Source organism: Furipterus horrens, unplaced genomic scaffold, assembly GCF_987537825.1.
Source record: "Furipterus horrens unplaced genomic scaffold, mFurHor1.1.pri manual_scaffold_17, whole genome shotgun sequence".
In the NCBI taxonomy this organism is placed as follows: domain Eukaryota; kingdom Metazoa; phylum Chordata; class Mammalia; order Chiroptera; family Furipteridae; genus Furipterus; species Furipterus horrens.
The window spans coordinates 73,046,102-73,062,554 of record NW_028327187.1 but is presented as its reverse complement, the minus strand read 5'-3'; the positions used below and the strand labels follow the sequence as shown (position 1 = coordinate 73,062,554).

Sequence of the window (16,453 nt, the reverse complement as noted above, 5' to 3'; positions counted from 1 at the left end):
GCCAATGTAGTTTCATTTGTGGTTCCTTTAACAATCTCTCTGTGTCTCTAGCTGTCTATCTCAGGCTGCCAGAATACCACGGCTTTTTGCTTCATGGCTGGATGCTGCTTTAATCCTGGCTCTGTCAGTGTAGGCTGGGAAGCCCAGCTGGGGGTTTACACTCCACCCTCCCAGGGGGGTCCTCCAGCTGCTGAGATGTTTCTTCGTCCCTTCTGCTGCTGCCCATGGGAGCCCAGCAAGCCCTCTTCTCTCTCTGTTCTTCCTACCTGTCATGTTGTGATGAAGCAGCCTCTTCTGTCTATGGTTATAAGCCTACTCTACAGCTAGTGTTCAGTTGGTTATTCCAGTTGATTTTCCCACAATTAAGTTGTAATTCCAGATTGGTCCTGGGAGGAGGTTAATGTAGCTTCCACTTACTCCTCTGCCATCTTGGATCTTCCTTAATAAGTTATTAAAGATTTATTTATTTATTTGTAGAGGGAAGGGAGGGAGAAAAAAAGGGAGAGAAACATCAGTGTGTGGTTGCCTCTTGCTTTCCTTCAACTGGGGGCCTGGTCCACAACCCAGGCACGTGCCCTGACTGGGAATCAAACCAGGGATCCTTTGGTACACAGGCTGGCAATGAATCCACTGAACCACACTAGTCAGGGCTCCCTAACCATTTTTACCTCTGTTATCTTCCATTTCATTTTTGCTCATCTTTCTAAAGTCCGTCTTTCATTTCTGTGACCAATTTTCACTACTGTCTATTCATGTTCATCTCTATGGTAGTATTATTTTCTTTTTCTCTTTCTTTCTTTCTTTCTTTTACATTCAAAACTTTTTATTATTAATTTCAGGTATACAGCATAGCAGTTACATAATAATATACGTTACAAAACATTCCCCTGATATTTCCAGGACCTACAAGGCACAATATATAGAGTTATTACAATATTATTGACTATATTCCTTATGCATCCCTGTGACTATTCTGAAACTACCAATCTGTACTTCTCAATCCCTTTACCTTCTTCTCCCAGTCTCCCAATACCTTGCCTGGGAACTCAATCTGTTCTGTATTCTCTGTGAGTCTGTTTCTGTTTTTGTTTGTTCATTTATTCTGTTCTTTAGATTCCAAAAATAAGTAAAATCCCATGGCATTTTTCTTTGACTGACTTATTTCACTTAGCATAATACCTTTTAGGTCCATCCATGCTGATGAAAATGGTAAGATTTTATTCTTTTTATGTCCAAGTAACATTCCATTGTACAAATATACCACTGCTTTTATACCCACTCACTTACTGATGGACGCTGAGGTTGCTTCCATATCTTGGCTACTTTAAATAACACTGCAGTGAACACAGGGGTGCATGTATTCTTTTGGATTAGTGTTTTGGGTTTCCTCATATGTATGCCCAGAAGTAGAATTGCTGGGTCATAATGTTACTGAGTGAAAAGGGGTTCTTTCACATGGCGCCTTGGTGTAAAACCCAACAAGTAGTGTTGAGGAAAACAGGCCTTTATTTACAATATTCCATTCCTGCTCAGAGCCCTGTTCTCTCATGGAACCCAACACTTCCCTTGCTCCCCAAAAGGCTATAAACTAAAACCAAGCCCAATAGTTCCCCATCCCTTATCTGTCAGCTCTCTCCTTTAGGATCTGGGATACAATGTCATCAGCCTCCATATAAATCCAGCAAAACATGTGCCATGTTGCACTGGATCACACATGGTTCTCTCCTGCCTTTCAAAGCTGCATGGGTCTCCCTCTTTCCTTTTCAAAACTACATGGTTCTCCCTCTGCAAATGGCTGTTGCCTTATTTTTCAATACCTGACTGGCTTGTGATGCAGTGGGTGTGGTAACTGGTTCACAGAACCTTGTGCAGGCCCCATAAGCTCTTTCTTCACCATTCTATGATCAAAACCCCTCCCACATCCTTGGGGCCTTGATAGAACCAAAGCCATTTGCATGCCTAAGACACTAGCTACCAGCCATAGATATGCAAAGACATCTTGAAAGCTGTCTCCTTCCCCATCCCCCAACCACAGGCTCTTGGGAATTTTGGGGCCCTGCTCTGTAACGATTAGGCAGTTCCATTTTTTAAGTTTTTGAGTAACCTCTGTACTATTTTCCATAGTGGCTGCACCAATGTGCATTTCCACTAACAGTTCACAGGGGTTTCCTTTTCTCCACACCCTTGCCAACACTTGTTGTTTATGATTTATTGATGATTACCATTCTGACAAGTATGAGGTGATATCTCATGTGGCATTAATTTTCATTTCTCTGCCAGTTAGAGATGTTGAGCATCCTCTCATGTGTCTATTGCCCATGCGTGTGTCCTCTTTGGAGAAGTGTCTATTCAGGTCCTTGGCCCATTTTTTAAATTGGATTTGTTTGTGTTTTGGGTATCGCATTGTATGAATTCTTTATAAATTTTGGATCTTAACCTTGTATCAGATATCTCATCGGCAAATATGTTCTCCCATTCAGTGTGTTGTCTTTTGGTTTTATTGATGGTCTACTTTGCTGTGCCAAAACTTTTTAGTTAGATGTAACCCCACCTATTTTTCTTGTTTCCTTCGCCTGAGAAGGTACATCAGAAAAAATATTGCTAAGAGAAATGTCAGATATTTTACTGCCTATGTTTTCTTCTAGGTGTTTTATGGTCTTCAGTCTTACATTTAAGTCTTTAATCCAATTTGAGTTTATTCTTGTATAGGGTATAAGAAGGTGGTCTAGTTCATTTTTTGCATGTATCTGTCCAGTTTCCCCCAGCACCGTTTATTAAATAGACGGTCTCTACCACATTGTATGTTGTTGCCCCCTTTTGTCAAATATTAATTGATGATAAAGATGTGGATTTATTTCTGAGCTTTCTAATTTGTTGCATTGGTCTATGCATATGTATTTTATGGCATTACCATACTGTTTTGATTACTATGGCTTTGTAGTATGGTTTGATATCAGATAGCATGATACTTCCAACTTTGTTCTTCATTCTCAACATTGCTATGGCTCTCCAGTGTCTTTCGTGTTTCCATATACATTTTGGGGTTATTTATTTTTGTTCTGTGAAATATGCAATTGGTAATTTGATACAAATTACATTGACTCTTTAGATTTCTCTGAGTAGTGTGGACATTTTAATTTAATTCTTTCTATCCATGAGCATAGTATGTGCCTCCATTTAATTGTGTTTTCTCAGAATTTTTCTTCAGTGTTTTATAGTTTTCCAAGTACAAGTCTTTTACCCCCTTGCTTAAATTTATTCCTAGGTGTTTTATTCTTTGATGCAATTATAAATGGATTGCTTTCATACTTTCTATTTCTGATAGTTCATTATTGGTGTATAAAAATGTAAACAATTTCTAACTATGTAGTGCCCTATTTTACTGAGTTCATTCATCAGATTTTGCAGTTTTTGGTGTAGTCTTTAGGGTTCTCTATATACAATATCATGTCATCTCCAAATAATAATAGTTTTACTTTCCAGTTTATTTTTTCATCTTCTCTTATTGCTGTGCCTAGAACTTCCAATACTATATTGAATAAGACTGGTGATAGTAGACATCCCTGTCCTATTTCTGATATTGAGAAGTGATTTTAGTGGCCTTTAGTATGTTAAGGCATGTTCTAGTCCTACTTTGCTAAGAGTTTGTTTTTTTTTAATCATAAACGGGAGTGAGATTTTGTAACATGCTTCTTCTGCATCTATTGATATGATTGCATGATTTTTATCCTTCATTTTGATTATTTGGTTTATGACATTAATTGATGTATTGATACTGTACCAATCTTGAATCCCAGGAATAAACCCCACTTGATCACGGTGTGTGATCTTACTAGATTTGGTTTGCTAATATTTTGTTGAACTTTTTTGCATCTGTTCATCAAAGATATTTACTCATAATTTTCATTATCTGTAGTGTCCTTTTCTGGATTGGAATTATGATAATGCTTGCTTTGTAAAATGAGCTTGTGAGTCTTCGTTACAGAATAGCAAGTTGCAGTCTGCTGCCTGCCACCACCCTCTAGGCAAAATTCCAGATACAAATGTTTGGTGGTAAAGGAAAGGAATCTTTATTCAAAAGCAGTCACTTGAGCCTATCAAGTCACAGCTTTAATCACTTATGCCTATCAATTAAGGCTAAACTCCAAAACCTGAGTTCTCCTATCATTTCCCCTGTTAGTTTCTGTGGGGTTAGTTTACAAATTAAAACAACATGATACACAAAAGCTACACAATTCCAGAAGAATGGCCGGCTTCTGCCTCAGAGCCTGTTCCCTCTCCATCACCCAAGGAGTAAACCAACCATACTCTGCCAGGACAGCACCATCCTATGTGATTTCCTTCCCATACAAAATACAGTTCTTTGTATGAAAAATGTCATCTGAGCATCTTTGAGGAAGAAAAGCCTGAGACCCAGAGCCAGAGCCAGAGCCAGAGCCAGAGCCAGAGCCTGAGCCTGAGAGAGAGCCCGCTCAGGAGCCAGAAAAGCTGGTGAGCCAAATAGCCAACCCTCTTTTTTTTAAGTATATTTTATTGATTATGTTGTTAGAGTATCACAATTTTTTTCCCCTTTGCTACCTTCTGCCAAGTACCCCCCTTCCCTCCAGCAATCCCATCCTCCTTAGTTCCTGTCCATGGGTCAGGCATATAAGTTCTTTGGCTTCACTCTTTCCTATATTATTCTTAACTTCCCCCTGTCCATTTTGTACCAACAAATTATGCTTCTTAATCCCTGCACCATTTCCCCATTTCTCCCACTTCCCCCTCACAGCTGATAATCTGCCAAATGATCCCCATACCTATGATTCTGTTCCTATTCTGGGTTGCTTAGTTAGATTTTATTTTTCTCTTTTAGATTCAGTTGTTGATAGTTGTGTTTGTTGTCATTTTAATGTTCATAGTTTAGATCTTCTTTTTCTTAAATAAGTCCCTTTAATATTTCATATAATAATGGCTTGGTGATGATGAACTCCTTTAGCTTTACCTTGTCTGGGAAGCACTTTATCTGCCCTTCCATTCTAAATGATAGCTTTTCTGGATAGAATAAACTTGGTTATAGGTCCTTGCTTTTCATCACATTGAATACTTCTTGCCAGTCCCTTCTTGCCTGCAAAGTTTCCTTTGAGAAATCAGCTGATAGTCTTATAGGCACCTCTTTGTAGGTAAGTCTCTGATTTTCTCTTGCTGCTTTTAAGATTCTCTCTTTATATTTAACCTTTGGCATTTAAATTATGATGTGTCTTGGTGTGGTCCTCTTTGGGTCTAGCTTGTTTGGAACTCTCTGTGCTTCCTGGACTTTTATGTCTATTTCCTTCACCAAACTAGGGAAGTTTTCCTTCATTATTTTCTCACATAAGCTTTCAATTTCTTGCGTTTCCTCTTCTCCTTCTGGCACCTCTATGATCCAGAGGTTGGCACATTTAAAGTTGCTCCAGAGGTTCCTAAGACTCTCCTCATTTTTTCTGTTTCCTTGTTCTGTACTGGTTGACTGTTCTTTTATTCCTTATGTTCCAAATCATTGATTTGAACCCCGGCTTCCTTCCCTTCACCATTGGTTTTGTGTGGATTTTCCGTCGTTTCATTTAGCATAACCTTCACTTTTTTCCCTTATGCATTTGCTGTACTTAAGCATATCTGTCAGGCCTGTCAGCATCTTTATCAGCAATGTTTTGAATTCTGTGTCTGTTAGGTTGGCTATCTCCTCATCACTTAGTTCTCCCACTGAAACCTTTATCTGTTCCCCCTTTTGGGCCATACTTCTTTGTCTCCTCATTTTGACAAGCTCCTGTGTTTGTTTGCCTCTGTGTCTTAGGTAGGGCTGTTGTATCTCTTACATTGTAAGGGGCAGAGCTTTAGGTATTCATCAGTATGGGCGACTCATTTCACCATGTTGTGGCACGGTATGTGGGGAAGGGGCCTGAGAGGGCACAATGACGCTTGTTCAGCACTGGCCCCTTTTCCAGGCACTTTTCCCACTTCTGTATGGGACTGGCACCTCAATAGTTGTTGCCCTGGTCATTGTTCCCAATGTGGGTGGGTCTGCAGATGTTCTAGCACCATGGGAGCCCTTTAAACAAGAGGACTCTACTGAGAGACCAGCAGTTTCTTCCTCCGCCCCAACCCCCACTAGTTTGCACAGTCAGAAGCAATGAGCCTTTATTTTCCCTGGCTGGAACCATGGGTTGTGCTATCTGGCCTGATGCTGGGAGCAAACTCCTCTTATGGACCCTCCTACTTCTCCCTAGTAATTTTAATCAGATTTCTCTGTATTATTCCCTCTTCTTGAATTTTTTGTAATAGTTTGAGAAATATAGATATAGTTCTTTTTTGACTGTTTGGTAAAATTCACCATTCAACCATCCTGTCCAGGAACTTTGTTAGGAGGTTTTTTTTGTTTTTATTTTTGTTTTTAAATTATTACCATTTCCATTTCATTAGTTGCAATTGGTCTGTTCAGATTTTATGTTTCCTTGATTCAGTTTTAGAGGATTTTATGTTTCTAGGAATTTATGCATTTCTTCTAGACTGTCCAAGCTGTTGGCATATAGTTGTTCATAATACTTTCTTATAATGATTTGTATTTCTGTGGCATTAGTGGTTATCTTTCTTTCATTTCTAGTTTTATTTATTTGGGTCCTCTCTTTTTTTTTAGTGAGTCTACTTAAAGGTTTATCAATTTTGTCTATCTTTTCACAAAACCAACTCTTAATTTCATTGATCTTTCATATTTTTTAGACTCCATTTCATTTGGTTCTGCTTTGATGTTTATTATTTTCTTCCTTCTACTCACTTTGGGCTGTATTGTTCTTTATCTAGTTCCTTTAGTTATAAGATTAGACTCTTCACTTCAGATTTTTATTATTTATTGTGGTAGGCCTGTAATGCTATGAATTTCCCTCCTAGGGCTGCTTCCATTGTTCCCCATAGATTTTTATTTTCGTGTTTACATTTTAACTTGTCTCAAGGTATCTTGTGATTTCTTCCTTGATGTCACTGTTAACTCATGCATTGTGCAGTATCATGTTATTTAGCCTCCATGTGTGTGTTTGTTTTTCAGGGTTTTTTTCTTATAATTGATTTCTACTTTCATTCCATTGTGGTCAGAGAAGAGGTTTGATATGATGTCAATACTTTTAAATTTATTGAGAGTTGTTTTGTTTTCTAAAAAGTGGTCTGTTTTAGAAAATGTTTCACATGTACTTGAAAAGAATATACAGGTGGGGCAAAAGCAGGTTTACCACTGTGAGTATGCAAAACATAGAGTTTATTCTTACATTTTTATTTATTAATTATTGCATTATTTTTTCAAACAACTGTAAACTACTTTTGCCTCACCCTATATATTCTGCTACTTTGATAAAAAGTGCTCTGAAAATATCAATTAAATCCATCGATCTAGTGCAGTGATTTTGAAACTTTTTCTTCTCATGTCACACATAAACTAATTACTAAAATTCTGCAGCACACCAAAAATATGTTTTTTTGCTAATCTGACAAAAAATTATGTATAATATTGACTCATTAAAAAATAATAAACATAATAATTACCTACCCGTTTTGTTCCAAAGTGACCAATAAATGTAACTATTATATGACCTATATATGTATAGTTCAAGACATGGCATTCATACTAGATAGCTATTGTGTTGGTTGCTGTCGTTTTTTTTAATTTGACGATATAAGGGAAAAGAGTTCAGGTATTGCATGTTCTAAAAATCCTGACAGCACACTGGTTGAAAATCGTTCTGCTAGTGTGTCATTGATGGCTACTCTTTCCTTATGGACATTCTGTCTGTAAGAACTACCCATTTGTGTCAATGTGTTGTTGAAATCCCCTACTGTGACTATATTACTGTCAGTCTCTCCCTTTACATCCAACATGATTTGCTTTAAATATTTAGGTGTTTCTATGTTGGGTGCATAAATGTTTACAAGGGTATATCTTCTTTTTGAATTGATTTCTTTATCATCATGTAATGTCCTTTTTCTCTTATTATAGGCTTTCTTTTAAAATCTGTTTTGTTTGATATAAGTATTGCTACCTCAGCTTTTTAAAATTTCCATTTGTATGAAATATCTTTTTTTTTTATCAAGTTTTTAATATGAAATCCGAATTCTGTCAAGTGACATACATACCTACATCAATTTTTTAGGTCAAAGTTGTGGCTAAATTCACTTTTAAATTCACAATTCCAAGAGCTCTGTACCTTGACAAACTTTCTTGCCAATGAGATGAGTTTTCTATAACAACCTATACTAATTCCATCGTAGTATTTATCACATTGTAGTTGAATTACCAGTTTATCAGTCTCCTGTTCAATTGGGGTTCCTTAAGAGTAGAGACTTTCATGTTCACTTTGCCTTCCTGAATGAGTAATGAACAATATTTCCATTCAAATGGTATGTATTTACCCATAATTATTGAGCAGTAAGCTCCAAATATTCTATAATCTGATTTAAATTCCTCAAATTTAAACTTATAATGGCTTTGACTCAGTTTGTGCTAAATCATTTTTAAAATGTGTAGCTTTGGGACATTTCATAAAAAGCTGATACTTATACACATAACTAAGAACTTAAAATTCATCATTTACTTCATTTTTTAGCTTGATCTTCTAGTAAATCTTTAGTTTCATTGATTTTGGCTGCTGTATAAAGAGATCCTCCCTTGTCTGGGTGATTTAAAAGCATAATTTGTCAATGAGCATACCTTATTTTTCCTTTATTGGCAGTAGGGCTTACACCTAGTATTAATGCTGCTTCCTGTTTTGTCATTTTGGGTTCAAACCAACCTCTGTAATAACTGCTACTGAAGGCAGATTTTGGTACACTTTGAAAAAGTTGTTTGACTTGAGGCTCCATATGCTTGAAGGCTTGCAAAATATAGTGACCTGCAAATCCTGCAACAGCAATGGTCAGTCCAACTCACCATGGCTCTGGCTTGGCCGCTGCCTCCCCCAGGAGCACTGTTCATCCCAGCCTGGAGGCTGCGGCCACCAAATGCACGCCACCCCTGTATGAAATATCTTGTTTCCATCCCTTAACTTTCAGTCTGTGTGTCTCTTTTGTTTTGTGTTGGGTTCTTATAGATGACATATAGATGGGTATTGTTTTATTAACCATTCAGTTACCCTGTGTCTTTTAATTGGAGCATTTAAGCCATTTATATTGAAATTGATTATTGTCAGGTACATGTTTATTGACATTTTATTCTTTATAACTATGTTCCTTTCTTATGCTTAAAGAAGACATTTTGTGAGCTGCCCTGTCCGCCTGCTCAGGTGCACAACCAACTCGTTGGCTGCTGCACCCAGGTGCCCCTGGGGCCTGCCCCAACAGGCACAAAATCAATGTGCCAGCCGTCCAGCACAGATGCTCACTACTGATATGTTCAACTGCTTGCGGCCCCGCCCCAATGGGCGCAAAATCAACTCGCTGGGCATACAAGCCACCGTGCACAGGCACCCCTGGCCTGCCCGAATAGGCTCCAAACCAACGCACCTGCCACTTGCCCAGGCACTACTTGCATATGCCCCAGCAGGTGCAAGAACAGCAGGCCGGCCGCAGCTCACAGATGCCCACCTCCAACACGTACAGGTGTCCAGGGCCCCACCCAAATGGGTGAAAAACCAACTCCCGCGGGCGCGGCTCAGCAGGTGCTAGGCTAGTGCGCCGGCCACCGCGTGCAAGCACCCCTGCTTGCTGCAATAGGTGACAAACCAACACGCCTGCCACTGCGCACGGGTGCCATCTGGGCGTGACCGAGCAGGTGTGAGGCTAGCATGCGCAATGCCACGCGCAGGCACACACTGCCACTGCCACACCCAGGCAACTCTGGCCCACCCCAATAGGTGCCAAACCAACGCACTCGCTGCTGCGCCCAGGTGCAACCCGGGCACGCCCCAGCAGGTGCAAGACCAGCGGACTGGCCCCCACACATAGGCGCCCACCACCCCCGCAAACAGGTGCCCATGGCCCAGCCCCAATGAACACAAAACCAACATGCCAGCCACCACACATGGGCACAGTTGCCACATGGACCCACCCCAATGGGCGTGAAACCAACGCACCACCCACCCCAATAGGCCCACAACAAACCCGCTCACCAGTGAGTAGAGGACTCCCCCTCCTCTGGAACAGGAGAGCAACCAGTCTGCCTTGGACCCACCTGCCCCGGTGCACAACGGGTCAACCCGTCCCTGGCCTTCACGAGGGAATTCATGCACCTCTGGCTGAGAACAAAAGACAGTGAAATGAACTAGAGGTACTTTGTAATAAGTCTTGGGTGCTGGCTTTTGAGAGAAAGCTGGGAGAGCAGCGGACTAGGTCCTAGTGCAGAAGCATCCCAAGTGCTACGGGGGAAATCACTTAAGCAGACTGCTCCCCTCCAAGTGGCGTTAACTGGAGACAGCAGCTAAACAACTGTATAAAAGAAGTTTACACCACAAAGGCATAAAATAAAAGCAGATCAATCTAAGAAGCAGAAAAAAAGACCAGTGCCCAAAATGGGGAATAACACCCCACCAAACAGAAACAACACTCTGTCAAAAAGAAAAAAGCATTCCCAGAAGGAGAAATAGATGACATAGAAGCAAGCAAGCTATCAGACACGGAATTCAAAACAATAGTAATGTGGAATCTCAATGAACTCGACAAACTCAAAGAAAACTATAACGAACTCCAAGGGAACTATAAAGAGCTCCAGGGAAGCTAAAAGGAACTTACTGAGAATAACACCAGCATTAAAAAGGACATAGAAAATATCAACAAGAACCAGGAAGAAATTAAGAATACAATTTCTGAACTGAAGAACGCAGTAGAATAAATCAAAAGCAGGGTAAATGAAGCAGAAAACTGGATCAGTGAGTTAGAAGACAATGTAGAAAAAAATTTCCCAAGCCATGCAACAAAATGAAGAAAGACTTAAAAAGAGTGAAGAGGGTTTAAGAGAACTGCAGGACAACATGAGACGAAACAATATCCATACCATAGAGATAAAAGAGGGAGAAGAAGAACAGCATGTGATAGAAAACCTATTGAAAATGTAATGACCAAAAATTTTCCTAACTTGATGAGAGAAAAAGTCATGCAAGTTCAGGAAGCACAGAGTGTCCCAATGAAGATGAATCCAAAAAGGCCTACTCCAAGGCACATCATAATTAAAATTGCAATATTCAAAGACAAAGAGAGAATCCTAAAAGCAGCAAGAGAAAAACAGCAAATAGCATACAAGGGAGCTCTGATAAGGCTATCAACTGATTTCTCAACAGAAATACTACAAGCCAGAAGGGAATGACAAAAGATATTTCAAAACAATGAAAAACAAAGGTCTACAACCAAGACTACTCTACGCAGCAAGGCTCTCTTTCAAAATGGAAGGTGAAATAAGGAGTTTCCCAGACAAAGGAAGACTAAAAGAATACATCTCCACCAAACCAGCATTGCAAGAGATGCTAAACGGAATGCTGTAAGAAAAAGAAGAAAAAGAGAGAGGGAGAGGAACACAGGTACAAAAGGAAATGAATAAATACCTGTCAATAATAACTTTAAATGTAAATGGATTAAATGCTCCCATTAAAAGACATAAGGTAACAGAATGGATACGAAAACAGGACCCACATATTTGCTGTCTACAAGAAACACACCTCAGAACAAAAGATTTACACAGACTGAATAGTAAAGGGATACAAAAAAGTATTCCAAGCAAACAAAATTAAAAAAAGCTGGGGTAGCAGTCCGCATATCAGACAAAATGGATTTCAAAGCAAGGGCAATAAAAAGAGACAAAGAAGGACATTTCATAATACTTAAGGGAACAATCTATCAAGAAGATATAACACTGATAAACCTATATGCACCCAAAATAGGAGCACACAGATACATAAAGCAAATACTAGAAGACCACAAGAAAAATATTAACAGTAACACACTCATAGTAGGGGACTTTAACACTCCATTATCAACAATAGACAGATCTTCGAAGGCCACCCTCCCCTCCACACCCCCACTCTTATTAGGGTTTTCTGGACCCAAGGGTAGGTAGGACGACGACCATGTCCAGCTTGAAGCAGCTAGAGGAGCTTGAGACCTTCGCCCATTGTCCTTTACAAGATTACAAAGGGTCCTAATATTTGAGAGGGGAGGGGATAGTTAATTTTTACGAACCAGGGGTATGGACTTGGGTGGGATTGCTGGGGGAGGGGGGTGCTGGGTGGAGGGGAACAAGGGGGAGAAAATTGGAACTGTTGTAACAATATAATCAATAAAAAACATTAAAAAAAAAAAAACAATAGACAGATCTTCAAAGCAAAAAAACTCCAAGGATATACAGGCATTGAAAAACACACTAAGCGACATGGACTTAACTGATATATATAGAACTTTTCACCACAAAGAAGCAAAATACACATTATTTTCAAATGCACATGGGACATTTTCAAAGATAGTCCACATGGTAGGACACAGAACAAGCTTAAACAAATTCAAGAAAATTGAAATCATATCAAGCATCTTTTCAGACCTCAATGCCATGAAACTAAAAACCAACCTCAGAGAAAAAAATCAAAGACATCCACCTCATGGAGAATGAATAACATGCTATTAAATAATGAATAGGTTAACAATGACATCAAAGAAGAAATCAAGAACTTTCTCGAAACTAATGATAATGAACACAAAACAGCCCCAAACCTATGGGACACAGCAAAAGCAGTCCTGAGAGGGAAGTTCATAGCAATACAGGCATATCTGAAAAGGATAGAAGAATCTCAAATAAAAATTCTAACTCTAAAGCTACAAGAACTAGAACAACAACAAGCAAAGCTTAGGGCAAGAAGAGGGAAGGAAATCTTCAAGATAAGAGCAGAATTAAAGGACATGAAGTAAACAAACAATTCAAAAGATCAACAAAACTAGGAGCTGGTTCTTTGAAAAACTAAACAAAATCGACAAGCCTCTAGCCAGTCTCATCAAGAAAAAAAGAGAGAAGACCCAAATAAACAAAATCAGAAACAAAAAAGAAGAAATCACGACTGAAACAACAGTAATACGAAGGATTGTAAGAAATTACTACAAACAACTATATGGCAAGAAATTTGACAACCTAGAAGAAATGGACAAATTTCTAGAAACATATAACCTTCCAAAACTGAATGAAGAACTAGAAAGTCTCAACAGACCAATAACAAAGAAGGAAATTGAAATAGTAATAAAAAATCTCCCAGCATACAAAAGCCCTAGACTGCATGTCTGTACAGGTGAATTTTACAAAATTTTTAGGAAAGATATAACTCCTACCTTCCTCAAACTATTCCAAAAAATCCAAAAACAGGGGAAAATCCCAAACTCTTTCTATGAAGCCAGTATTACCCTAATTCCAAAAGCAGGTCAATATTACTGATGAACGTAGATGTGAAAATCCTTAACAAAATATTGGGAAAGGGGAGCCAGTAATGCATCGGAAAGATCATACAGCACGCTCAAGTGGGATTCATCCCAGGGATGCAAGGATGGTTTGATATTTGCAAATCAATAAATATAATACATCACCTAAACAAAATGAAAGACAGAAAGTACATGATCATATCAATAGATGCAGAAAAAGCATTTGAAAAAGTACAACACCCATTTATGATGAAAACACTCAGCACATTGTGAATAGAGGGAGCATACCTTAACTTAATTAAGGCTATATATGAGAAGCCTGAGGCCAACATCATACTCAATGAACAAAAACTGAAAGCATCCCCCCTGAAATGAGGAGCAAGACAAGGTTGTCCACTCTCTCCACTCCTATTCAACATAGTGTTGGAAGTCCTAGCCACAGCAATGAGACAAGAAAACGAAATAAAAGACATCCGAATTGGGAAAGAAGCAGTAAAACTATCATTATACACATACGACCTGATAGTATACATAGAAAACCCTATAAACTCCACTAAAAGACTTCTCGATAATAAGTGAATTTGGCTAAATAGCAGGGTACAAAATAAATATACAGAAATCTAAGGAATTTAGATTTTATTGTACACCAACAATAAAATATCAGAGACAGAGACAAAAAAGTAAATACCATTTACTATAGCATCAAGAAAAATAAAATACCTAGGAATAAACTTAATCAAAAAGATAAAAGACTTGTACTCTGCAAATTATGTAACATGGAAGAAAGAAATTAAGGAAAATACAAATAAATGGAAGCAAATACCATGTTCTTGGATGGGAAGAATCAACATCATCAAAATGGCCATACTACCCAAAGCAATTTACAGATTCAATGCAATCTCTATTAAAATATCAATGACATATTTCACAGACCGAGAAAAAATTCTCCAAAAATTCATATGGAACCAAAAAAGACCCCGAATAACCAAAACAATCTTGAGACAGAACACAGCAGGAGGAATCACAATATCAGACATCAATCAATACTACAAAGCCACTGTGATCAAAACAGTCTGGTACTGGCATAAGAACAGACATATAGATCAATGGAACAGAATAGAGAGTCCAGAAATAAATCCAGGACTATAAGGTCAACCAATATTTGATAAAGGAGGAAGAAACTTAAAATGGAGTTAGAAGAGCCTCTTTAACAAATGGTTCTGGGACAACTGAACAGGGACATGCGAAAAAATGAATCTAGATCACCAACTTACACCACACATGAGAATAAACTCAAGATGTATCAAAGACTTAAATGTTAGCGGTGACACCATAAAAGTTCTAGAGGAAAACATAGGCAGGAAAATTTCAGATATCCCACGCAACAATATTTTCATGGATACATCTCCTAAGGCAAGAGAAATAAAGGAAAAAATAAACAAATGGGACTACATCAAACTAAAGAGTTTCTGCTCAGCCAAAGAAAACATCCGCAAGATGAAAAGGAAACCAACCATATGGAAAAATATATTTCCCAATGATATCTCAGACAGGGGACCAATCTCCAAAATATATGAAGAGCTTATACAGGTCAACATCAAGAAAACAGACAACCCAATTAACAAATGGGCAAAGGAACTGAACAAACACTTCTCCGAAGAAGACATACAGAAGGTCCATAGACACATGAAAAAATGCTCAACATCATTAGCCATCAGGGAGATGCAAATAAAAACCACAATGAGATACCACTTTACACCTGTCAGAATGGCCATCTACATCAACAAATGAATAAACAAGTCCTGGCGAGGATGTGGGAAACCTACTGCACTGTTGGTGGGAATGCAGACTGTTGCAGCCACTATGGAAAACAGTATGAAATTACCTCAAAGAAACTAAAAATGGAACTACCTTTTGAACTAGCGATCCACTGCTAGGATTATACCTGAAAAATCCGAAAACCCTAATTCAAAAGAACTTATGCACCCCTATGTTCATAGCAGCACTGTTTGGAATAGCTAAGTGCTTGAAACAGCCTAAGTGCCCATCTGTAGATGAGTGGATCAAAAAACTGTGGTACATTTACACAACGGAATACTATGCAGCAGAGAGAAAGAAGGAACTCCTTCCATTTGCGACAACATGGATGGAACTAGGGAGACTTATGTTTAGTTAAATAAGCCAGGCAAAGAAAAAAAAATACCATATGATATCACCTAATACAGGAAAATAAACAACAACATAAACAAACTAAATAGTACAAGGAGCAGAATAACAGTCAATAGGGGGGAAGGGGAGGGAGAGAAGGGAGATAAGTAAGGGAAGCGTTTAGTCAATGAACGTGTATAACTGAATCATGGACATGGACAACGGGAGGGATATGGTTGTGGGAGAAGGGATGGGCTGGATGGGGGGGTGCAGTGGGGAAAAATGGCACAACTGTAATTGAAAAACCAAAAAATAAAATTAAAAACACCTTTTGTATATTTACACAATGGAATAGTCTTCAGCAGAAAGAAAGAAGGAACTCCTGCCATTTGGAACAACATGGATGGAACTAGAAAGAATTATGCTTAGTGAAATAAGCCAGACGATGAAAGAAAAATATCATATGATATCACCTGATACAGGAGACTAATGGACAACACAACAAAATTGAACAAGGAACAGAGTAACAGTTATTGGGGGGTGGGGGGCAAGGGAGGAGGAGGAAAGGGGGTTAAATAGGGGAAGGGTTTAGTAAGGGAACTTGTTTAAATAACCCAGGGACACGGACGACAGGGTGGGGACTGACTGTGGGAGAAGGAGTGGGCTGGGTGGGGGCTAGTAATAAGGGAAATAGTGGGACAATTGTAATAGAAAAAAAATAAAAAGAAAATTTAAAAAAAGAAGTCCTTTTAACATATCTTATAATACTCATTGGTGGTAATGAACTACTTTAACTTTTTCTTGTTTGAAGAGCTCTTTATTTCTCCTTCAATTTTAAATGATTGCCTTGATGTGTATGGTAGTCTTGATTGTTGGTTCTTGCTTTATATCACTTTGAATATTTCGTGCCAATATCTTCTTC

The 16,453-nt window shown here is 38.7% G+C and overlaps 1 protein-coding gene and 1 pseudogene across 1 annotated transcript in view; one reads left to right on the top strand and one right to left on the bottom strand.

Annotated features, from left to right (window-relative positions):
- The window catches only part of GABRA3 (gamma-aminobutyric acid type A receptor subunit alpha3), a 548,803-nt gene that overhangs the window by 483,150 nt on the left and 49,200 nt on the right, over positions 1-16,453 (top strand). The window lies entirely within an intron of this gene.
- LOC149991203 (mitochondrial import inner membrane translocase subunit TIM14 pseudogene) lies at positions 8,596-8,916 on the bottom strand (annotated as a pseudogene).